This window comes from Rhinatrema bivittatum, chromosome 6, assembly GCF_901001135.1.
Source record: "Rhinatrema bivittatum chromosome 6, aRhiBiv1.1, whole genome shotgun sequence".
Taxonomy (NCBI): Eukaryota; Metazoa; Chordata; class Amphibia; order Gymnophiona; family Rhinatrematidae; genus Rhinatrema; species Rhinatrema bivittatum.
The window spans coordinates 261683700-261709660 of NC_042620.1; the positions used below are offsets into that span (position 1 = coordinate 261683700).

Genomic DNA, 25961 nt, shown 5'->3' on the forward strand with positions numbered 1-25961 from the left:
GCTGGTTGCAGATTTGCCCAACTGCGTCGCTCCCGTCCTAGATTTACCCCGTTGCATGCAGGGACTTGCAGTTCCGATTTCAGGCCACTGAGAAAAGCACAACTGCATGTACCTGCATCCCCCAAACCAGAAGGAAATGAAGCTGTCGGGCGAATTTGGAGCCAACTTGCAACCCTACGGTTTCGAAAGATTCAACCTACGGTAGTCATCAGCGCTCCTCCCCTCCATGTGTTGCAAGCCTCCTTCTGACTTTCACATACACCCCTTTTAATGTTTAACTTAAAATGGATGCCCGGTTCTGAAATGACATGCGTTCCAAGTCGCACTCCACATAATGAATGATAGCCTGATTCGAGGCTTGGAACGCATACTCTCCTCCCCCAGATGATCCGCAGACCGATGAGAGAGTGGATGGTAGCAGGCACGAGCGGAAACAGCTGTTTAAAAAAAAAAAATTATAGGCCCCGAGTACGCGCTTCTGTTAGGCCGCGCAGGATTAGTTTGCCTGTTCCAGTTATTCAGTGAGAAGCGGGTGCGAGGATAGACGGAAGGAGACCGATAGGAAAGGGTGACTGCGATGTTCTGACGGTAGAAGAACCCTGTGGAGGAAAGAAAGGGGGAGTGAGAAGAGGCGGAGCGCGAGGAGGCGGCGGCGGTGGCGCGCCGACACAGAGCGGGGTGAGCGCGAATCGGTGGCGCGCGGACGCAAAGAGGGTGAGCGCGAGGTGGCGGCGGCGGTTAGCGGGGGTGGAGTGTGAGTGACGCAAACAGCGGCGGCGGCGGCGGCCGGGGTCCCCGCTGTCTCCCTCCTTCAGCGGGACACACTGCGAGGTAAGAAAGAAAGAGCTGGTGGCTGCCCGAGTGTAACGTCCCTAACAGCGAGAATACCGGGTGCGTGAGAGATGAATGAGCGTCCGAAGGGAAGCTCTGCGCTTTCCCAATACCTGCAGCGGTGCGCTTGCCTCCGGTGATACAGGGGGCAGCCTGTATCCGCGTATCGCCGAAAACTTCTCCTATTTGCTCTATTCTTCCTGTTGAGAGTGGCTGCGAGATTTGGTCTCTTCGTCCGTTCTACGCATGCGCCCTGCCGTTTAGGCGTGCAGTTGTCGAGGCCGACACTCTGCGTTACCCTTCCCCACCCTCACACTTCCGTGTTTTGCGCATGCTCGGGATTGGTTGCCGGTTCCTGAAGTCTGTCTATGTTGGAAGAGGGAGTTGGGGGGTCATAAACTGATACCGGGTCACGAGGGGCAGTCTGACCTAGTCTTGTAGTTTTTGCGTTTGTTCTAGATACTGGACCTACCAGTCTCAGTGGCGGTAGAATCAAGGATGGCCTCAGTCTATTCCTGAAGACCCGGAGCTAATTAGCCATCTTGTCTGTAGGGAATGCACTTTTTTTTAAATTTTTTATTTATGCATATTCAATAACAAATAACAATATTCTTTAAAGAAACAGATGTTATCATTACTACAAATATAATCACAACATGCTAAAAGCAATTTCAAAGTAAACATAATATCTTAAATATCTAGGAAATAATTAACAGGCCGATACAGTAAGGACGCGTTAGAGTGCGGCAGTGCCAGGCGCACCCTCGTTTGCCGCACGCAGAGTTCGGATCACATACCGCTTGATACAGTATTTAAATTAGATGCAAATGCAAGCCGCGTCCATGAAGAGGTAGGCCTGAGCAATCCATTTTACTGTATAGAGCGCTATACAGCGCCTATACAGTATCCTGGGTGCGCTGGTACCTGTCATTTCAAATGTCATTTGAAATGACAGGTACCAGGAAGTGGATGGTTCTCCTACGCTCGGGCATCAGGGATTGCCAGTCCTCTCTTTCCCCCCCCCCCCTCCCAAAGCAAGGCACACGGCGAAAATCGACTCAACATGTTATTAAAGCAAATGTGAATAAAGTGCAACAAAAGTAAACTTACTGCATGTGACTGACAAAAAGTCCTCTCTCCCCTCCTCCTGAGGCACGCACCGCGGCTCCCCTGCCTCTTGGGGGCAGCCGACGGCGAAAGCGGCTTCCAGCAGCCCCCGCCGGCGAAGGTGGCTGAACGCACGCCTGTACGTGCAATTTGGGTGCTCAAGGCAGTGAAGGCGCATGAGCGCACGCTGTGCTTGACGTCACGGTGTTTGGTCATGCACTTTCGCTGGCTTGAGCGCCCAAATTGCACATACAGGCGTGAGTTCATCCACCTTCACCAACGGGGGCTGCTGGAAGCGGCTTTCGCCGCCGGCTGCCCCCGGGAGGCAGGGGAGCCGTGGTGTGCACCTCGGGAGGGGGGGGAGAGAGGACTGTTTGTCATTCACATGCAGTAAGTTTACTTTTGTTGTACTGTATTCACATTTGCTTTAATAACATGTCGAGTCGATTTTCGCCGTGTGCCTTGCTTCGGGAGGGGGGGGAGAGAGGACTGTTTGTCATTCACATGCAGTGAGTTTACTTTTGTTGTACTTTATTCACATTTGCTTTAATAACATGTCGAGTCGATTTTGACCGGAGCCTGCCTATTGCTGTCTCTCTCTGCCGGGGCTTGCCTGATGCTCTACACTAATGCAGGGGTAAAGGTCGGCGGTAAATTAGCAGGTTAAACGCGCGGCAAAACTACAGGTTAAAAAGGCGATAATCGGGGCGCACGTTACTGTATGGGAGGGAATAGCTAATCCGATCGTTTACATATCATATACATGCCATGGGCGGAAAGGGTTTCCTGTTGATTTAAAGAAGCGGTAAAGATGGGTTAAAAGGGATAGTGAATCGCAGGTTGGACTAACGCGGCCAAATTGTGAGTAGAAAGCGGGTTAGAAGCAGGGTAACCGCGGCCACACTTTACTGTATCGGCCTGTAAGAGATTAGCAGTTAAGAAGAAAAAAAGAGCGGTTTAAGGACAATAAGGAGGTGACCTATTTACAATTGAAAAACAAGAGTGTCATCTAGATATCTCTACTTTGCACTAGGCTCCATAACTACAGACTTAGGGGACTGGGAATCAAGAAAAGCTCGGAGTTGTGATACTTCAAAGAAAATGTACTTTTGATTATTACTTACAATTTCACACTTACACGGAAACTTCAATAACATTTTCCCACCCTTGGACTCTATCTCTGTTCTCAAATCTAAAAATTTTCTTCTCCTGTCCTGTGTTATTCTGCAAAAATCAGGATAGATACGTATTTTTTCACCATGGAACAAAGCAAGACAATTCTTCATATAAAGCCTCAGTACAGTCTCTCTATCTGATGCAAATGTAAATGAAATATGCATATCATTCCTAGTTGAAATTACTGTCTCTACAGAGGACTCAATTATTGCTGAAAGATTAATCTGATCTTCCACTTTTTTATTCTTATCCGTTTTATCTTTTGGTAACGCATAATAAATTTTTGATAAAACTGGTAATGATTTTTCTGGTATTTTTAATATTTGCACTAAATATTCTTTAAACATATCGTAAGCAGAGATTAACTCATGTCTTGGGAAATTGAGTATTCTTAAATTTAGATATTTCAGTGTATTTTCAATCCCTTCAAACCTTTTTTCATATAGTATCTCTGCCTTGGCAAATTTTTGCTGCCAGTTCTCTAACTTGGCCAATTTAGTCTCCATTTGTTCAATCTTTTCTTGTTTCTTACCAAGAGAGAGCTCGATGTTATCAAAACGTTTGTTTGAATCTACTGTAACTCTAGTCAAATTAATGATCGCACTTTCCAGAGACTTTATAGCAGTCCATAATGAATTCAGCGTAATTTCTTTAGGTTTGTCCAAGGGTAGCCTAAACCCTATATCTTCTCTTGTAACCAGTTGCCCCTCGGTAGGCATGGTTCCCTCTCCCAGACCTTCTAAAACTGATCCTAGTTTTAAAAAGTCTGATGATATATTACATGGTGGGGGAGGGTGGCTTGGTGCGCCCGGACTCAAAGTTGTTTCGGCCTGAGAGTCCGAAATCAGCTCCATGTCGACTCCTTCTGCGGCCAGGTCTCCTGGTATATTTCCAGATGAATGAGCGAAAAAAAACGGAATATGCATTTGCGTAGGCGTTGATAAGGGTGAGGACGAAACCATCTCCCTTATCTTTGCCTTGCGTTTTGTATGAGGCATTTAAACAGTTACGAACTTGCAGGTAGGTTTTTCATTTTCCCTTTAAATTTACTGCTATCTCCTAGGTGGAGGCCGAGATCTTGGAAGGTATATAAATTATCTATTTACTCACAATACTGAAAGGAAAGTCCCCAAAATTGCGAAGTTTCGACAAAGCCGCATGCCCCTTAGGTGCGTGCGGCTTGGGCGGCTTGCCGGTGTTGGCTGCGCGTTGCAAAGGGGCTGGCTTTTAAATCTCCAGCGGGTCCCTCCCCGATGACGTCACAAATCAGGAAGCGTTTGGTAAGGAAATTCACCGGGGCTAGTAGAAGCTCTCCTTACCCCGGATCTGCAAGGCAATGTCAAAAGGCTCAATATTCTCCTGCTTCTCGACCTCCAGGGAATGCACTTTTTGCAGTTTATCGGGTTGCGGCGGTCTTTATTATGTAGGTCTGCGCTTTGTTTGAAAAAAAAGTACATTCTGTGAACATCGTTGTTCAAATGGAGGTACTTGGAAAAGGTACTAAATGAGATGATGTTAGTGAAGTCTAACAGTGGCTAAACTAAAATATCTAGTAAGGGTACCGAATTTTTGGTAAAGTAAATAATAGAAAGAGGTAACTGCGCAGATTAAAAGAATAGCAGTTAAAGAGCATAAGGGATCTCGGAAAGAGAGACAGCCCAGAATATGTGGAACAGCTGAGAAGCAGGGAAGGTAGGTACTAGTGGAAGAAAAAATGTCATGCTGGCAAAACGTCAGTAAAAGGAGGAAGAGGAGCAGAGGTAGTGGAACTAACTGTAAGACAAATGTAAAAGACAAATTCAATCTAGGAAATGTCCGGTCAGAATTGTAAGGCCCTTTTAGTCTAACCATTTGAATGTGTGCAGGATGATGAGAGAGCAGAAACACTAAACAAGTACTTTTGTTCAGTGTTTACCAAAGAAAGGATTGGAGAAAAGCCACTCTTAGCAGGAGCACATATGGAAGTGGAGTAGTTATCGCTGTATTTGCAGATGAGGGTTTGATTGAATCTGATAGTACAATTTGGAAAACTAGTCATTCCCTGTATTCCAATGAAAAGGTATAGCTGACCTTTATAGTTTTTTGTTTTTTTTTTTTTTTTTTTGCAACCACATTATTTATGGAATTTAGCAAAATTGAAAGTGGACAAGGTAATGGAGCTGGATGGGATTACATTCTGTAGTAATAAAGGAGTTCAGGTTTTAATATCTCCATTGTTGGTCCTGTTTGATTCTAGAGGACTGAAGAAGAGCAGATATCCCTCTTCATAAGTGGTAATAGGAAGGTGAATTTATATTTGAAGTTAATATTCAGGTATTATAAATACATTTTGTGTTTTAATAAGATCTAACATTGACCATTGTACAATATATGCAAAACTTTTAACAAGTGAATGGTAATTAAACATATATTCCCAGTACGTACCAGGATCAGTCCAGACAGCTGGGTTATGCCTCCCCTCCAGCAGATGGAGTCAGAGAGAAAACTGAAAGCACCCCCTATATACACTGGTGTGCCCCCTGCGATCCTTCAGTATAATCTCTGACTCCAGCAGATTGAGAGGCATAACCTGCGGTCCTGCTCCGGTCGTTCTATCTATCGGTCGGGGTAAAATTAAAACAATAAAATACACTATAAAAAGTAAGGTAGGACAGGGGGCAAGATCATTGGATGCTTCCTTTTCTCTCCTCTGTCTGCCTGTCGGTTTGTGTGAATGTCTGTGTGAGTGTATTGCGCTGCGTAGCTAGGCATTAGTGTGAGGCAGGCTCGGAGGGTAGTACCCTTCTGATATTCCCGGGTTAGTGTGTCCGCAGCCTGGGGGAGAGCTTACCGGTGGGCCGGTCACCCTCCCCCCCCAAATTCCAGGCCTTAGTCCTGAAGGGGGTTTAAAAAAAAAAAAAAAAAAAAAAAAGTTTTTACTTGCAGAGCAGTTTAAGTCCTGTTGGTGACAGGCAGTGTGCTCGTTTTTTCTACTGCCCCGGCCTGCCCGTGCCTGCTCGGACCCCGGAGGGGGTGGCTAGCTCACCCGGCGCGCGTTTTCTGTGAGGCTTTCCTCTCGGAGATTTTTTTGGCGCCATTTGGTCGTGCTGCTCCGTTCGCGGTGCTGATGCCGCGCTCTTCGGTCTGCCTGACCTGTGGAGAGGCGGGGGCGCGACTCTCCCGCGGGGGTCTCTGCCCCCGATGTGTTCCCGGGGGCGAGGGACCCTCGGGGGGGCCGAGCGCTGCCCGCAGCCGATCGTCTCGCCCTTCTCCGGAGCGGCACAGCAGCGCCTCAGGCAGTCGTCCTTCGGCCCCTCCTCCACCGGGGAGGAGTGCGGCGGCCATTTTGAACACGCGGCAGGCTGCCTGTTCAGCGTCGGAGGAGGAGATCTCCCCTCCTCCCTCTCCCGAGGCACAGAGCCCGGGCTCCCAGGCCGATTCGGGGTCTCCTCGGGGCCCCCCTGCATCGGGTGGTCAGAAGAAGAGTCTGAAACGGTCAGTGCCATTTTCTTCTGATTTTGTGCTGTTAATGCACAAAGCCTTTTTACAGGCAGAATCCGGCTGGGAGGCGGAGGCTCCCGCTCCCCCGAAGGTTCCCAAGACCGCCCCCGTCTCGGGGGGGAGTCCACCGGACGTGGGGTCCTCCGGGATCAAAGGTCCCCGCCCGAGGGGGGGTGGGGCTGAGGACCTGGGAGACACAGGAGCCGCTCCGGAATCCCCGGGGGCTCCGGACTTGCTGATGGCCGACGATCCGGGGGCTGTAGCTGGGGATGACCCCCAGGTACTCCGCTTGTTTGGGAAAGAAGAATTAAGCTCCCTTATCCTCCACGTGTTGCAGGAGCTAGAGTTGACGACTCCGCCTCAGGACGCGGACACGTCTACAGGGGATATCGCAATGGCAGGGATTCGAGCTCCTCCGCAGACCTTTCCTTTTCACCACAAGGTCTTACAGATCGTTTCAAAGGAATGGGAGCTCCCAGAGGCTTCTCTGCGGGTAAATCGAGCCATGGAAAGGCTATATCCCTTGCCCAAGGATTCCCTGGAGCTTTTGAAGACACCCGCGGTAGATTCGGCTGTCACGGCGGTGGTAAAGCATACAACTATCCCAGTGACGGGGGGTATAGCGTTAAAGGACCTCCAAGACCGCAAGCTTGAGGTTTTATTAAAACGCATTTTTGACGTGGCGGCACTGGGGGTCCGAGCGGCGGCTTGCAGCAGCCTTGTACAGAGGGCCAACCTCCGCTGGGTTCAGCAGCTGCTGACCATGCAGGAGCTCCCTCCGGGCGAGGCTGAGCAGGCGAATTGTGTTGAAGCGGCGGTCGCTTATACAGCGGATGCCTTGTATGACTTGTTGCGCACATCGGCTCGTATTATGTCCTCGGCGGTCTCGGCCAGGAGGTTGCTCTGGCTCCGTCGTTGGTCGGCGGATGCCAACTCTAAAGCGAGGTTAGGTTCCTTCCCCTTTAAGGGCAAGCTGCTGTTTGGCGAGGAGCTGGACCAGCTCATTAAGGACCTGGGTGACAACAAGGTTTACAAGTTGCCCGAGGATAAGCCTCGGCAGCCTCGGTCGTTTGGTAACGCTAGGGCTCGCTTTCGGGGGCAACGGCGTTTCCGTGGGGGAAGAGGGGGTTCCCTTCCCCAGCGGCAGCAGGTGACGAGATCCCAGGCCTGGTCTTCTTCTTCTTCCTTTCGCGGCAGGAGGCCTATACGCGGGGGATCTTCCCAAGGTTTTCCTGCCATCAAGCCCGCACAATGAAGGTGCGCGGGCCCACTCCTCCGTGCCCGTTATCGGAGGTCGGTTGTCCCGGTTCTGGGAGGAGTGGGCCGCAATTACTTCGGATCAATGGGTCCTCGATGTGGTTCGGTACGGCTACGAGTTGGATTTTGTACGTCCCCTCCGGGATCTCTTCCTGATATCGCCGTGCGGCCCCGTAGAAAAACAAGTAGCTATAGCCCAAACGGTCGCCCATCTACAGGCTCTGGGGGCGGTAGTTCCGGTTCCCCGGGACCAGCTCAGGACGGGTCGGTATTCCATATACTTCCTGGTGCCCAAGAAGGAGGGCACCTTCCGACCAATTCTGGATCTCAAAGGAGTAAACAAGGCGTTGCGTGTGCCCCGCTTCCGGATGGAGACCCTCCGGTCTGTTATTGCGGCCGTCCACAAGGGAGAATTTTTGGCTTCTTTGGACCTGACAGAGGCCTATCTGCACATCGGAATAAGAGAACGGCATCAAAGGTTCTTGAGGTTCATGGTGATGGGGGACCACTACCAGTTTTGCGCCCTCCCCTTCGGGTTGGCCACCGCGCCGCGGGTATTCACCAAAGTTCTCGTGGTGGTAGCGGCTTCCCTCCGCCGGCAAGGCGTCCTGGTACATCCCTATCTCGACGATTGGCTCATTCGGGCAAAGTCGCACGCGGCATGCAACCGGGCGGTCTCCTTAGTAGTGCGCCAGCTGCAGCGGTTGGGTTGGGTAGTCAACTTCGCGAAGAGCAGACTCGAACCGACCCAACAGCTAGAGTTCCTGGGAGCCCGGTTCGACACCTTGGTGGGCAAGGTTTTTCTTTCGCAGCAACGCATGCTCAATCTCATGACTCAGGTACGGCGCCTGTTAGAGCTCGAGATTCCCACGGTCTGGGATTATTTACAAGTCATTGGTCATATGGTGTCTACTATGGAAATGGTACAATGGGCTTTTGCGCATATGCGTCCGTTACAAAGAGCACTTCTATCTCGTTGGGATCCCCGCTCGGAGGAGTACGGGATGGAATTGCCCTTGCTGGAACCGGCTCGCTCCAGTCTCTCTTGGTGGTTGACCCCAGCCAATCTCCTACAGGGGGTGGACCTAGAACCCCCGTCTTGGTTGGTGGTAACGACGGATGCCAGCCTGTCGGGCTGGGGTGCGGTCTGCCAGTCCCGTGCGGTCCAGGGCAACTGGTCGGCACTCCAAGCGACTTGGTCCATCAACCGATTGGAGACCAGAGCGGTCCGCCTGGCCCTGCGTTGTCTCCTTCCACTGGTACGTGGTCGAGCAGTAAGAGTTCTGTCGGACAATGCGACCACAGTGGCGTACATAAATCGACAAGGAGGCACAAAAAGCCAAGCAGTAGCGATCGAGGCGGCGCTGTTGATGTCCTGGGCGGAAAGGCACTTAGAGCGTCTCGCGGCCACCCACATTGCCGGCGTGGACAATGTTCAGGCGGATTACCTCAGCCGGCAGCACCTAGATCCAGGAGAATGGGAGATCTCGTTGGAGGCGATGGCTCTCATCGCGCAGCGTTGGGGAACTCCGCGCTTGGACCTCATGGCGACTCGCCAAAATGCAAAGGCGGTACGCTTCTTCAGTCGGAGAAGAGAGCACGCGTCGGAAGGGGTGGACGCGCTAGCCCTTCAGTGGCCTCGGCACATTCTTCTTTATGTGTTCCCTCCGTGGCCGCTGGTGGGGAAGGTGTTAAGGCGCATAGAGTCCCATTACGGTCCAGTGATCCTCGTGGCTCCGGAATGGCCGCGGCGCCCGTGGTTCGCGGATCTGGTCAACCTGGCAGTCGACGGCCCACTACGTCTCGGTCATCTTCCCAATCTTCTTCGGCAGGGTCCAGTATTTTTCGATCGGGCGGATCGTTTTTGTCTGGCGGCTTGGCTTTTGAGAGGAAGCGGTTGAAGAAGAGAGGTTATTCGGACGCGGTAGTGTCTACTCTCCTCCGGGCGCGTCGGTCTTCCACTACGCTCGCCTACACGAGGGTTTGGAAGGTTTTCCATGATTGGTGTGACACGGCAGGGACTTCGGCCGGACGTTCGTCAGTGGCGGATATCCTTATGTTCTTACAGGATGGCTTAAAGAAGGGGTTGGCATATAATTCACTCCGAGTTCAGGTGGCGGCTTTGGGCTGCCTGAGGGGCAAGGTCAAAGGCTCTTCCCTTGCGAGTCATCCAGACGTGGCTCGGTTTTTGCGAGGGGTTAGAAACTTGCGTCCTCCCGTCAGGCTTCCCTGTCCGTCTTGGAACTTGAACTTGGTTCTCCGTGGATTGTGTGCGGCTCCGTTTGAACCTCTTAAGGCGGCTTCTTTGAAGGATCTCACGCTCAAGACTGTTTTCCTTGTCGCCATTTCCTCGGCTCGTCGGGTGTCGGAACTTCAGGCTCTCTCTTGCAGGGAACCGTTTTTGCGCATTTCGGCGTCAGGAGTTTCCCTCCGAACTGTTCCTTCCTTTCTACCTAAGGTGGTCTCCCCGTTTCATGTCAACCAAACGGTGGAATTACCTTCCTTTTCGGACGAGGAGCTACAGTCGGTTCAGGGCCGGGACTTGAGGCGTTTGGATGTCCGTCGGATTATCTTACGCTATTTGGAGGTAACGAATGACTTTAGAAAGTCGGATCACCTTTTCGTCTTGTGGAATGGACCCAGGAAGGGTCTTCAAGCGTCCAAAGCTACGATTGCACGCTGGTTAAAAGATGCTATTGCGGCCACGTATGTTGGCTGTGGTAAGCCTGTTCCCCCTGGGCTCAAGGCTCATTCTCTGCGTTCTCAAGCGACTTCATGGGCAGAGAATCACTTGGTTTCTTGCCAAGAGATATGCCGGGCGGCCACATGGAAATCCTGGCATACTTTTTCCAGGCATTATCGCCTGGATGTCCGGGGACCTCCTGCAGAGTCCTTTGGGAGCAGTGTGATTCGAGCGGGACTTTCAGGGTCCCACCCCAGTTAAGGCGGCTTGGGTACATCCCAGCTGTCTGGACTGATCCTGGTACGTACTGGGAAAGGAAAATTAGGTTCTTACCTTTGCTAATTTTCATTCCAGTAGTACCATGGATCAGTCCAGACGCCCGCCCACAGAGTTCTAGGTTTCCGCTCGTATTCTCTGCAATTTTTTTCCGTTTCAGTGGTTTTATGACGGTTTCCGCACGATTGTGGTTTCTGGACAGTTATACCAGTGTATCGTGTGTGGTTGTACATTTTTTCCTGTTCTATTTGTTGTGTCAGGTTGTTTTATCTGTTTTTTTCAAGGATGTTTCTCCGTGATCTGGTCACTTGTTAAAAAAAAAAAAAAAAAAAAAAAAAAAAAAAAATCAAGGGGGATTCTTGAGGGCGGTGTTGAAAAGGCTTAAGTCAATTACTTCTGCTTTGATATCACATATACTGAAGGATCGCAGGGGGCACACCAGTGTATATAGGGGGTGCTTTCAGTTTTCTCTCTGACTCCATCTGCTGGAGGGGAGGCATAACCCAGCTGTCTGGACTGATCCATGGTACTACTGGAATGAAAATTAGCAAAGGTAAGAACCTAATTTTCCTATTCTGCTTATTAATATATGAAACCTCTTTGGTCATGAATACCTTTGTAAAATGTAAGACTAAAAAGACTCCGCCATCCACCCCATCCCTTCCCATTAATACATGTCACAATATACTAGGCAGTTTAACAACAGAGAAAAAAGCATTTACAGAATGTATTGATCACACCCTTTCCCTATAAACTAGTAATTATAAATAACTCCTTTGTTTGTAGTTGCAGAGTACTGATTTGCAATTTTTTTGATGCCTCTAAGAAAGATATGTGTTGTCTTTGATAAGATTTGAAGACCATACATACTCTCTAACAAAAATGTTCCATGAATGTAATGTCGTGGCTAATGATGTCACTCTTCCATTGACATTGTAGGATGTAATTCTATCTTGGAAAGTGTATGATGTGGAGCTAAATCTGCTAACACAGTATAATACATTTCCTAGCAATGAGACTTTCTGACAAATAGGTGAACATGCCCCCCTTATGGGATCCATGAGAGGGCACGCCTATATCTCTTTTGGAAGAAGTAGTTTTACATATAAGAAATACTTCAAAGAATATGTTTTGATCAGCTCTTTTTCCACACTTGGAGCACTGTATTTTTAAATATCTGTAAGCCAATCCCAAGGAAATTTTAAGAAAGTTAACAATATTTCCTGAAATCAGGGACTGCTAATCTGCCTCATCCTAAGGAAGGAACATTTTCTTCATTGTTAGCCTTGCCTTTCTTCCATTCCAAAGAAAGGCAGACTGCTTTATTCAGCTTTCTACTATCTCAGTCATTAAGAACCAGTGGATACATTTGAAACATATGTAACAATTTAGATAACATGAACATTTTGACAAGTTGAATTCATTAATAAAGAGTTAAATATTTCCAACTAGTGAGTAAATATTCAGACTGCTTAAGCAGCGTAATACAAGCTGTTTCTGACTTGTCTGGAAAATTACAAGGAGACAGACAACACTTGATGGAAGGGCTAAAAAAGGTCAGATAGTACTATATTGATGGATGAAATTGTGTATTTAGGAAGATGCTTGGCAAATGCTCTTTGAAGGAGTTCCCAAAAAAGACAGGTTGACTTGCAGCTTCTGAGTTGCCTGCTTTCTCCTCCATACTTTGTGTACTTATAAAATGAATATATCAATAAAGTTTCAATATATTAATCTATTTGTGGTCCTAAATATTGGTCATAGGGGTGGATAAGCACACAGTAGAGAAGTCATATTTAATGCATATAAATTGGAAAAGTCTTCTGGTAAACTGATTCCTAGGTATTCAAGATGTCCCTTTGCCTTTTGAAATGGAATGTTCTCTCTTTGTGTTAAGTAGAAATGCTAATGATCCTAGTGCATTGACCTTTATCTTAAATTCTGCAAATTTCCAAAACTCAATTATGTTTAGCACATTTGAAAGAGAATTTGCAGGATCTGAGATGAAAAGTAAGATATTGTCTATGAAAAGAGAGATCTTAATTTCCTCATGCCTTCCAAAAATAGCTGAATAATTTTGGTTAGCTTTTACTAAGGGTTCTAAATTGAATGTGAAGAGCATTGGGGATAAGGGGCAACCCTGATGTGTACTTTTAAAAAGACTAAAGTTTTCTGAGAGAGTTCCATTAACATATAACTCACTTGCACAAGACTATGGGCATTCAGCTGCCATGCCCCAAAAGCATGGAAAAAGCTATTGCTATTCCTTTGCCTTGAAACAAACTATCTTAACTTCAGAAAACAAGCTAAGGCATTGAAGTCTCATCATTAGAGACTCTTCTTCCTCAAGGGCTGCTGTTCTAACCTGTATTATACCACTCTCCCTCTTACATACGCCTATATCACTATTTATTTTTTACCATTCTGGTTCAACCTGTCTGAGACAGACTCCTTGGACATGCATTGATATAAGCCAATTTACCACACACTTGGGTCTTGTAAACCAAGATCCGATTGCAATTGTGATTAATTTTGCTTGTAATCCGCCTTATGTCCATTAATTGGTAAAAGGTGGAATATCACGTCTAAAAAAAAATCAATATATTGCTGCTTTGAGATTTGAAAGGTTTTAATTCTAACCAGTGTCTGACTCACAAATCCACATTTATTTAAGGCATATAACATGTATATCCAGGAAACTTGTATGAATGCTTTCTTTGCATCCACATTTACTAGCAGAGAGTTTAATTTTGCATTCTTGGAAACCAAAAGTGCCACAGTGGCCCTATGGACATTAACTGCTGGCTGGCTGCCTTTTATGTTAACAAAGCCTGCCTGCTTACTTCTCAGAAACCAACAACGACACCATCTTGCCTAGTCTATTTCCAATAAGTCTGGCAAAAAGTTTCACATAGTGATTGAGGAGGGAGAGAGGATGATTGAGCTAGGTTGTTCTGGGTCTCTTTCTGCTTTAGGTATACACATTATCCATGCTGTGTTAGGTGATTTGGGAGGCTTATTCCTCATCACTGATTCCTCCTTCATATTTATTAGGGAGTTGACTGTTCATTAAACAATTTGTAAAATTCCTGAATAAAGCTATGCAGCTCTTTGAAGTTCTATTATTGAAAATACTACAAGTCTCATTCTGATATTTGGGGGAGATTTAAGTTTTTAAATAATTTCTCCCTCATGTATGAGTCTTCTGAGTCTGCTATATACAGATTCTTAGTGCTAATTTGGGGATTAGAAAAGTACTGATTTCCATTACTATTTTTGATGCTGGAGATGAATATAGTCTTATTTTGGGCCTTAATCCAGCTAGCACTCTACCAGATTTATTACCAAAGCGATAAAGTTTGTTTGAAATATGTAATGAACATTTGGTATCTTGGATGCAAAATGATATTTAACTCTAATTAGATTCTCAAGACTTTTTTTATTTTTATTTTTATTTGATTTCTATTCCGCTTTCAGCCTCTTCAAAAGTGGATTACGTGCAGGCACTGTAGGTATTTCCCTGTCCCCAGTGGGCTCACAATATCTGAGGAAATAGAAAAATGGCTATTTTCAAGATTGTCTAGCCTTTTTAAGATTTTTTAAAAAATATTTTTATGTAAAACTTTCAAAATATAAACAAAAGCAACAACTGCTTAAAAGAAATGTTTGTGTATCTAAATATTAATATAATATCAAGCAGAACTGTTACAAAGACAAAATAATATTAGAAGCCTTGAATTATCAGTCCATAGATAAAGGTGGAAAGTCCTCTTAAAAGAGAGTGCGACATAGGAAAAGCAGAATGACTGGATGCTGTGAAGCTTCAGAATATTATATAAGACTATGGCACCTCAGCAACAGGCTTTTTAGGAAGTTGGGTTGGCAAACCAATCACAACTGCATTGTTGGTCAAAAAAGCTGATAGCTGAGGTAGGCCAAAAACAATTTAACTAACCCCTGGAACTTAACAATACGCTTGCAGAGAACATGTAAACAAAGGAGGCACTTAACTACAATGATTTAGGATTCTAGCAATAATTACTTTCTCTTTTGCATAGTGTAAGCCACATCTGGAAGCATATTTTTCTAACAAGTCAGAAAAAAATCTCTAAATTTGAAGGTTTTAAGCAGCTACTCCCTGACTTAATTCAGTCAAAATGAGAGCATCAATATTGGACCTCTCAAGAAATCTATTGAGGGACAGTTGAGATTGCTGGCCTTCCAGAACTTTTCTCTTTCCCCTAAGGCAGGGGTTCTCAAAGCGGTCCTATGGGCCCACCCAGCTAGTCGGGTGTTCAGGATATGCCTAATGAAGACTCATGAGATTTACTCGTATTTGCATGCACTACCTCCAGTGATGCAGATATCTCATGCATATTCATTAGGGATATCCTGAAAATCCGACTGGCTGGGTGGGCCCGTAGGATTGGTTTGAGCACCCCTGCCCTAAGGGAGGTAATATATTTTTGAGATAGGAGGAAATGATGCTGCAGGTATTTTAACACCATAAGCATCTAAGAACATAATTCACCATACTGGGTTAGACCAAGAATCCATGAAGCCTAGTATCCTGTTTCTAATAGTGGCCAATCCAGGTCATGCAGGATCCCAGTTAAGTAGATAGATTGCATACTGCTTAAGCCTAGAAATAAACACGGACCCGTGTTGGGGAACTTTCATTGCAAAAAACAAAAAAATTAAAAAGTATGTACTTGTGGCTGATGATTAAATGTAAGGCAATGAAGGTGACAGTCTAGCCGGAAGTGCCTATTATGATGGCCATTTTGAGCATTTTAAATTTTCTGGGACGGTTTGTTGTTGGTTGTGTAAACCCAGAGATAAACATTGGCTTTCCCAAAGTCTACCTGCTTAATGTTATGGACTTCTCTTTCAAATCCTCCGGCAATGAATTCCAGAATTTAATTGTACTTTGAATGAAAAAGAATTTTCTCTAGTTTCTTAAATGTGCTACTTAGTAACTTGATAAAGTCCTCTAGTCTATATTTTTTGAAAGAGTAAACAACTGATTTGGATTTACCAGTTTCATTCCACTCCTATCTTTTAAATATGCCATATGCTGATACAGAAAACATCTTAGGAGAAGATTAGGCGCAGATGCTCACTGAGTAAATTGCTTTCTTGATGAAAATTCTAAATTAGATATTTCAATTTGGGTTTCTGAAAAATCACAGCACAGATTCTCTAGTTGTGCTTTTTGATTTCCTTCACCATAGTCTTGATTATTGTACTGATATCACTGTTTCTGTTAGTCAATTGTATCAAATGCCGCTGTAAAATCTATCAAATTCTGGTTGACTGTCTTACTTCTCTGAGGTCTATTTCAGTTGTCTTGCTTCATTTTTTAATGACTATACACAAGTAATCCTGGGGAACTATCTCATTTATTCATCTTATGCGTGAGGTTCCTCGGGGAACTATTTTGTCTCCTATTCAGTTCAATTTGCATCTTTTACCAGACTGAATTGCAACCAGGATTTACTCTTAATCCTTCCAGAGCACTCCATATGATTGGGATTCATCCCCTCTATCCAAAGATGAAGGCAGAATGCAAGCTCTCACCCTGATGTCCCTCCCTGTATAGTCGTACAGAGGGAAGGAGTTAGTAATTCTCTGCCTCCAGCAGATGGCAGGAGCAGCTGGTCCAGCAGGGGAAGAGGATGTTAAGGCATCCAGGACAACAGCCTTCTTGAAGGTTGATTTTCCCCCAAAGAAGCCGGGGCTGGAACAGGGATCCTTGTCAGGACAATAGCCTGTTGATTTTCCTTCCTCAGGGCAATCAGGCATTTGGTTACCTGCATTTCCTAGTGAGTCAAAAAGGAAGGCTGTCTTGCTCAAAATAAGACAGCTGAGCGTAGAACAAATCCACAGCAGAAGCACCAAGCACCGTAGTGATCCCGGTCTCTCTCTTCTCTCCCCCCCACCCCCCCCCCCCCCCCCCCCCCAAAAAAAAAAAAAGTCCAGAGTGCCTTGGAGCAGGTATGGACAGAGGGAGAAAATGTTCTAAGTGTGGAGCTGACCAGTTCTAGCGTGACGGGCTCCTTTTGCCAAAATTGTGACGGGGCGGATGGAGCCGCGAGGGAGGTGGGAGATAGTACTAGCACCTCAGAGCAACAAGTGCAACTGTCTTTCGTGTTCCCCTCATTTTTTGAATGGGAGTGCAGCAGAGAAACACTTCATGCATTCTTCAAGGACATCTGATGCTAGGACCATTTAAAAAAGGGGGCCTGAGGGGGGAGGAAGAGGAGCAGTTTTCTGCTGAATTCATTTTAGCCATGCACAAGGCTTACTGCCAGATGAAAGGCAGACCTGTGCAGGAGGAGTATACCAGCAGGAATTTCCCCAGGGAAGGGGGACCTGTCGGAAAGGAAATGCAGAAAGTGCCCAGACCAAGGACAGAACTGAATCAGATATGGATAAGTCTCCCCAGTAGGAAACCTAGGAAGATGGAGACCCAGAAGACTCCAGGGGCCACTCAAAGGATGTGGTAGTCTGTTTCGGCCAGAGTAACTAGAGGCCCTTATAGGCAGAATCTCACAAGTCCTAAGGCTAGACGAAGAACAGCCAAAAGAAATTAGACACAAGGGGGATCCAGTCCAGACTGGAATCAAAAAACCTGCTAGTGTTCCCAGTGCACTCGAAAACTCAAGGTATGATTGAAGCAGACTGGGAGTTACCAGAGTCAAGATTTAGAAGTAGGAGGATAATGGAGAAATATTTGGTGGACCAACAAGGGAAAGACAAACTATTCACACCAGTCTAAGGTGAATGCAGCAGTAGCTGCAGTGACAAGAAGAATCACTATCCCAGTTGAAGGGGGAGCAGCACTTAAGTACCTTCAGGAAGGGAGAGTTGAAATGTTATTAAAGAGAGCCTTCGATTTATCAACCATGGCACTATAGGCGGCAGTCTATAGGGATTTTTGCTAAAAGCAATAGTTTGCTGGATGCAGCAAACACAGGTAGGTACAGATGGAGAAGGGTTCTCAAACAGACACCACAGAGACAGCACACTTGAAATCAGTAGTGGCGATTGTGGCAGATTCCTTTTATGTGATCTCATAAGTCTCTGCCAAGCAAGCTGCAACAGAGGTAATGACCGGATGGTTATTATGGCTAAAGAACTGGGTGGCAGACTCTGCATCCAAAACCAAACTAGGGAAGCTACCGTTTTAAAGGGAGATTACTATTTGGCAAGGAACTCGAGAGTTTGGTAAAGGACCTAGGGGAGTCAAAGCCACAGAGACAGAGGCTGAGGAGATACATGTGTATGGTGACAGTTCAATGGCCAAAGGAAAGTAGGCAGTACAGACCAGCGAGAACCCAAGAGTTCAAGAATTACCAGACCATTTGGACAGACTCTCTGCCCTTTCATGGGGTCAGGCGTAATGTAAAGAAGGAAGCAGCCGAAACGCTCTCACCATTAAGGGGCAATGATGGTGCACAGGCCCACTCTACACTCACCCCAGTAGGGAGGAGACTGCGGCAATATTACATGAAATGTGCATGCATCTTGGGAGACCAATGGAGCCTTAACACTATTTAGAGGGGATATGCTCTGGAACTGGAATTTACAATAAGAGAGGTTTTCCTGTCATTGATTTCAGGCAAGGAGGAGGCAGTCTTGTAAACAAACAGGCTGCTTCAATTACAGGCAATTAATACCAGTTCCTGTAGAAAGAGCAAAAGGGACCTATTCAGTTTACTTTGTGGTTCCAAAGAAGGAAAGCTGCTGGCACTAACTTTTAAAAAGGTGATAGAGCAGCTTTTAAACTAGAACAAGGGGGAAAGCCGACCAATATTCAGCAGCGCATGGTTTGGAGGTAAGTATCTTCTAAGGATACTAACAAAACAGAATTAGGGCATCCCAACAGAGATTCCAATAAAAGCAAAAGTCCATGACCCTATAAGTAAGGAACCACCTGAATTTAAAAGATTCCAAATTATCCCTGTCAACTGAAAAGCAGGTTGTTAATGCAAACAAAAAACATACTATATCTCTTTTTTGAGATGCGGCGACCAGAATTGTACACAGTATTTCAAGGTGTGGTCTCACCTTGGAGGCATTATGACATTTTCTGTTTTTTTTCACCATTCCCTTTCTAATAATTCCCAACATTCTCTTTGCTTTTTTGACTGCCGCAGCATACTGAACCGATGATTTCAATGTGTTATCCACTATGACACCTAGATCTCTTTCTTGGGTGGTAGCTCCTAATATGGAACCTAACATTGTGTAACTGTAGCATGGGTTATTTTTCCCTATGTGCATCACCTTGCACTTATCCACATTAAATTTCATCTGCCATTTGGATGCCCAATTTTCCAGTCTCAGAAGGTCTTCCTGCAATTTATCATAATCTGCTTGTGATTTAACTACTCTGAACAATTTTGTATCATTTGCAAGTTTGATTACCTCACTTGTATTTCTTTCCAGATCATTTATAAATATATTGAAAAGTAAGGGTCCCAATACAGATCTCTGAGGCAGTCCACTGCTCACTCCCTTCCACTGAGAAAATTTCCATTTAATCCTGCTCTGTTTCCTGTCTTTTAGCCAGTTTGTAATCCACAAATAATGGAAGATTTGGATGGGAATACATGACTGCTTCATGGAGCAATTGGTTCAGGACTGACGAGAGGGAACTATTTTAAATCTAATTCTTAGTGGAACAAATGATTTGGTGAGAAAAGTGGCAATAGTGATCATAACATGATTAAATTTGAATTAATGACTGGTAGGGAGACAATAATTAAATCTGCAGCTCTAGCACTACACTTTTTTTTGAAAGGGAGACTTTGATAAAATGAGGAAGATAGAAGAAAACTGACAGGTGTAGCTACAGAGGTAAAGAGTGTACAAAAGGCATGAAAATTGTTTAAAAATACCATATTTAGAAACGCAGTGTAGATGTGTTCCACACATTAAAAACGAAGGAAGGAAGGCTAAACAACTGCTACCTTGGATAAAAGGCAAAGTGAAAGAGGCTATTTTATCCAAAAAAGAACTTCCTTCATAAATTGGAAGAAGGATCCACCTGAAGAAATAGGAAAAAGCATAATCATTGGCAAGTTAAATGTAAAACATTGATAAGACAGGATAAGAGAATTTGAAAATAAACTGGCTGAGAGGCAGAAATTCATAATAAAAACTTTTAAAAATATATCTGAAGCAGGAAGCCTGCAAGGGAGTTGGTGGGTCCATTAGATGATTGGGGGGGGGGGGGGGGAGGTTGTTAAAGGGGCACTTAGGGAAAATAAGGCCATTGGGAAAAGACTAAATTAATTCTTTGCTTTGGTGCTTACAAATGAAGATGTTGAGGAGGTACCTGTTCCGCAGATGGCAGGACATATCACCCCGGTATTAATGAACTTACACTGGTTACCCATAGAAAAACGGATACAATACAAAACTCTATGCATATTACACAAAGCCATATATGGAAAACAGGTCGAATGGTTAAATGCTACTATATGATTACATACACCACAACACAACTTAAGGTCAGTAAACAAAGGGCTCTTATCCATTCCATTAGTATCTTCAGCCAAGCTAACTTCTATCAGAGACAGAGCCTTATCACTGGCAGGACCTAAGCTCTGGAACTCCCTTCCAGAACAAATAAGACTTGAGTCTAATCTAAAGGTATTTAGGAAAACATTTAAAAACATGGCTCTCCAATCAGGTGTTCATTGAAAGTCCAGGCTAAGCACGCTCTGAGAACACCATCTGAGATGTTCCATCGCAGTATTTGTATTTTTTCATTTACTTTTAGATATTTTATTCAATTTACTTTGATTTTATTTACCACTTAATGATTTGAATTTGTAAATTTTATGTATGATTTTATTTTATTGTTCTGTCCCCAGCAGTAGGTAGGTTTGTGTCTGTATATACTGTGCTTAGTGTTGAAACACCTTTTTTGTAACCCACGATAAAAACCTGTGAGCCTTGCCTTTAAGGGAGCTTGCCCTTAAGAGAAGTTCCCTTCATCCTTTGCTTTCTGTCACTTGGGGAAGGGTCTGTATGCCCTCTCAATCTAACTTGAGTCTTCTTAAGTGCCTTATTGGCTCAAGGGACTGCCCTTCATGTCCCCCCCCCCCCCCCCCCCCCCGTGTCACATGGATCCTAGGCTCGCTACTATTGGATCTTGCTCTCTAGCCCCAGCTTGTGGGGATGTTTCCTGTAATCACTCTCCAAGACTGTTAGCTAGTCTCAGCCATGCTGCCTCAAAGCTATAAGTGCCTGCGACCTCTGTGATACGATCAGCTTTTTTACATTTTTTCCTATCTCTTTAATTCTAAAGATTAAATCAGCTTCAGAACCCCTTTGTCTTCTTACCCTGCATCCCAAGAAACTCCGTTCTCCCTTCTCCTGCCTATCTCCAACTACAAAGGTCTTTGCCTGGGGCTATATGTTTGGAAGTAACAATTGTAAGTAATGGAAAATTATCTGTACAATAAATAATTTCAAATTTAAAGAATCTTTGTCTGAAGACTGATTGGGAAGGAAAGTGAGCTGTCTGGATGAGGGGAACTTGGATGTTTTCTATTGAACCAGCACAATTGTATTGATCTATGTACCATGGATTTTTAAATTGTATGACTGTAAACCGATGTGATGGTCCTCGGACTAAACACTGGTATATAAAAACAGTACAAATAAATAAATAAATGGTTGTCAAGGGTGATGATTTCAGATGAACCGAATCAAATCACAATGAGCCTGGAAGATGTAGTAGGCCAGACTGACAAAACTGAAGAGTAGTAATTCGCCCTTACCAGATGGTATACATCCCAGGGTTCTGAAAGAACTAAAAAATGAAATTTTAGCTCTATTAGTAATTTGTAACCTATCATTAAAATGATCCATTGTACCTGAAGACTGGAAGGTGGCCAATGTAACCCTCATATTTAAATAGGGCTCCAGCTGTGATCTGGGAAACTATAGACCAGTGAGTCTGATTTCAGTGCCGGGAAAAATCGTGGAAACTATTCTAAGGAACAAAATCACTGAACATATAGACAGACATGATTTAATGATACACAGCCAGCATGGATTTACCCAAGGGAAGTTTTGCCTCACAAATCTACATTTTTTTTGAAGGGGTTAATAAACATTGACAAAGGTGAGCCAATAGATGTGGATTTGGATTGTCAGAAGGCGTTTGACAAAATACACGATGAGAGGCTTCTAAGAAAATTTTAAAAAGTCATGGGATAGGAGACAATGTATTTTTGTGGATTGCAAACTGGTTAAAGATTGGAAACAGAGTAGGATTAAATGGTCAGTGAGATAAACAGTGGAGTGTTTCAGGGATCTGTATTTGGACCATTGCTTTATAATATATTTATAAATGATTTGGAAAGAGGAATGGTGAGTGAGGTGATCAGATTTGCAGATGACACAAAATTATTCAGGTAGTTAAATCACAAGCAGATAGTGATAAATTGCAGGAGACCTTGCAAGACTGGAAGATTGGGTGTCCAAATGGCAGATGAAATTTAATGGGGATAAATGAAAGGTGATGCATGTAGGGAAAAAAAACCTTACTGTAGTTATACAATATTGTTTCATGTTAGGATTTACCACCCAGGAAAAAGATCTAGGCATCATAGTGGACAAAACATTGAAATATTCAGCTCAGTGTGCTGTGGCGTTCAAAAAATACAACAGTATTAGGAATTATATGAAAGGAAATGATGAATAAAACAGAAAATGTCATAATGTCTCTGTATCGCTCCATGATGAGACTGCGCCTTGAGCACTATGTTCAGTTCTGGTCGCTGCATTTCAAAAAAGATATAGATGCACTGGAGAAGGTACAGAGAAGGGTGGTCAAAATGATGAAGGAGATAGAACCTCTCCCCTATGAGGGGGGGGGGGGGGGGGGTATGCTAGATGTCTACAAAATCATGAGGACTAGGACGGAATTGGTGGTTTACTCTTTCAGATAAGAGGGCTAGGGGGCGCTCCATGAAGTTAGAAGCAACATATTTAAAACAAATCAAATTATTTTTTTTCACTCAATGCACAGTTAAGCTCTGGAATTTGTTGCCAGAGGATGTGTTAAGGCAGTTAGCTTAAATGGGTTTAAAAATGGTTTAGACAAGGTCCTGGAAGAAAAGTCAAATTGCTATGTAGTCAAATTGACTTGGAGTAGCCACTGCTTATTACTGACAGCAGCATGGGATCTATTTAATGTTTGGGTACTTGCCAGGTTCTTGTTGTTGGAGTGGATTCTTGGGTACTGTGGTGATGACCTTGACCTCGGGGAGGAGCCCTGTGAGGATCCACAGTACTAGGCTAGACTCTAGACACGCAAACACAGAGATTTGTCTTTTATTATACAGCAGAATGATACCACCAGAGGTGGCAGTAGTGAGGTGATCCAGAGGTAGCAATCCAGGGGTCCTCGGCAGAGGAGACCCATCTCGCAATGATAGTATAGGAAGTGCAGGATGCAGGTTCCCAGTGTTGATCTGTAGATGAGACCGACTAACAAAGTTAGATTACTCACTAACGGACTGATTCAGTAAAGTCCGCGGGAGTACGAATGCCTGCTCTCCCGGCGTGTGCACAGGCCACTCGCCTGTGCGCGCGATTCTGTATTTAAATTAGGCAGTGCGGTAGAAACAGGCAAAAGGAGGCGCTAGGGACACTAGCGCGTCCCTAGCGCCTCCTTTTGACCCGGAGCGGCGGCTGTCAGCGGGTTTGACAGCCGACGCTCAATTTTGCCAGCGTCTGTTCTCGAGCCCGCTGACAGCCACGGGCTCGGAAACTGGACGCCGGCAAAATTGAGCGTCTGGTTTTCGGCCCGACAACCGCCGGCCCATTTTAAATTTTTCTTTTTCTTTTTCTTTTCCTTTTTTTTTTTTTTTTTACTTTTTTTACTCTTCGGGACCTCCGACTTAATATCGCCATGATATTAAGTTGGAGGGTGCACAGAAAAGCAGTTTTTACTGCTTTTCTGTGCACTTTCCCGGTGCCGGCAGAAACTAGCGCCTACCTTTGGGTAGGCACTAATTTCTTAAAGTAAAATGTGCGGCTTGGCTGCACATTTTACTTTCTGTATCGCGCGGGCATACCTAATAGGGCCATCAACATGCATTTGCATGTTGAGGGCGCTATTAGGTGCCGCGGGTTGGACGCGCGTTTTCCGCCCCTTACTGAATAAGGGGTAAGGGAAAACGCGCGTCCAAGGGCAGGTTAACAGTGCATTGGAGCGCACTGTACTGTATCGGCCTGTAAGTTGGTAGCTGTATGGATGGAAATCCCAGCAGGCAGAAGTAGTTGAATACAGGCACCGAGGCAGGGAGAGCAGGCCCTCGAGGAGCGAGTACCTGATCCCTGATAGGCACTTGAAAGAAAGCAAAGGGCCCCCGAGGAGCGGGTACCCAGGTTAGAGAATTATCCCGAAGGGCAGAGAGAGCTTCCAGCGGCAGCAGGAAGCGGCAGAGTAGCTTAGACCGGACAAGTCCAATCCTTCCTAACTCTATTTGTTAGCAAACGAAGGGCAGGCTAAATAACCGGATGGTGTGATGTCACTCGAGGGGGCCGCCCCCGAGGTTCCCGCCATGACGTGGAAAAAGACATGGGTGGTGTGCGCGCACGCGCACCTTAGGAAGCCCTTAGGAGAAACATGGAGGATTGCCTTGCCATTGCCGTTCCGGGGACGCCGGAGAGAGTGGCATGCAGACGCGGCGGTAGCTATCTTCCTAAGGCTAGTGGGGAGAGCAGAGAGAGAGAAGCGAGGCACAGAGGTCGAAGCCGTCTGAGACTGATGGACGCAACACTTGTATCCTGGATTGGCCATTGTTGTGAATAGGATGCTGGGCTTGATGGACCCTCAGTCTTACCCAATATGGCAACTTCTTATGTTCTTAAAGAATTTTTTGACCAGTGCTAGATATGAGGAAGATAAATCAAGTACTGAAAATACCATGTGTTTACTATGGAGACCTTAGGGAGGCATATCTACATATCCCAATTAAGGAGTTCTAGCGCTGCTTGTGTTTTGTGGTGTTAGGCTACTAGTATCAGTTCAAAACGCTACCCTTTTGAGTTGGCTACAGATGTAAGGATATTCATAGAGGTGATGGTAGTGGTAGCAGCTTTCTTGCGCAAGGAAGGAATCAGAGTATATCCATACCTGGATAATTGGCTGATCAAAGCAAACTCCTTCCCAGAGGATGGGCAAGCGACAAAGTAATTTAAATAAGGAGGAACCTCTGAAAAGTAAACAGGGCCATTAGTCTATCTTGGAACACAATTCAATACAAACAGAGGACAGGATAGTCAAATTACAGCTACAGGCATTGTTGAACATCACACCCCCATGAACATGAAAGTACCTGCAAGTGTTGGGGGGCGGCGGCAATGGTGGCAGCAATTTGAGGTGGTTCCTTGGGCAAGAACATGCATGAGGCCATTACAGAAGGCACTGCTATCCATGTGGGTGCCTCAAAGTCAGGAGTTCAAGAAGGAACTCCCATTGAGCAGGCAGACCAAATGGAGCTTGGAGGTTGGCTATCCCACGCCAATCTGATCAAAGGGGTCAGTCTGGAACCTCTACAGTGGATCATGCTAACTACAGATGCAAGCTTTTAGGGTGGGGTGTGCACTTCAAAGGCTCTAGTCAGATTTGGTGAAAGCATACTCTATGAACCATCTGAAAACCAGAGCGATCAGAATGGCCTAAAGTTTTCAGGAAAAACTGGAAGGGAAGACAGTCAAGATATTGTTAGACAATGTCACAGTGTTTGGCATACATAAACAGGTAAGGCAGGACAAGAAGCCTACAGATGGCAAAAGAAGCAGCCATAATTATGAGCCCATCTCAAGAAATCTCAGCAGCACACATAGCCAGGTCAGAGGATATTCAAAGTGACTTTCTCAGCCGGCAGAGATTAAATCCACACAAATGGGAATTAGGAGAGGATGCCTTCAAACAAGTAGTGGACACATGGGGGAGACCTCAATGGAACCTGATGGTCACAAGAAAGAACACCAAAGTGAGACAATTTTACAGTTGACTGAGAGAATGAGGGACCAAGGAGATAGGACATCTATCTCAGAGGTGGCCCACAGACACACTGCTGTAAATCTTTCTGCCCTGGCCAGTGATAGGGAG

General features: G+C 45.4%; 1 protein-coding gene across 3 annotated transcripts in view; it reads left to right on the forward strand.

Moving 5' to 3' along the window:
- Positions 1-310: 310 nt before the first annotated feature.
- Positions 311-25961, forward strand: part of PPP4C (protein phosphatase 4 catalytic subunit) — a 147353-nt gene continuing 121702 nt past the window's right edge. Inside the window, exon 1 of one of the 3 annotated variants that reach the window (XM_029607000.1) lies at positions 311-714. The gene's annotated coding sequence lies outside the window, so the exon portion shown is untranslated. Of the gene's footprint in view, positions 832-25961 lie in introns of all 3 variants that reach the window. The other 2 variants (XM_029607001.1, XM_029606999.1) reach the window with 2 other exon arrangements.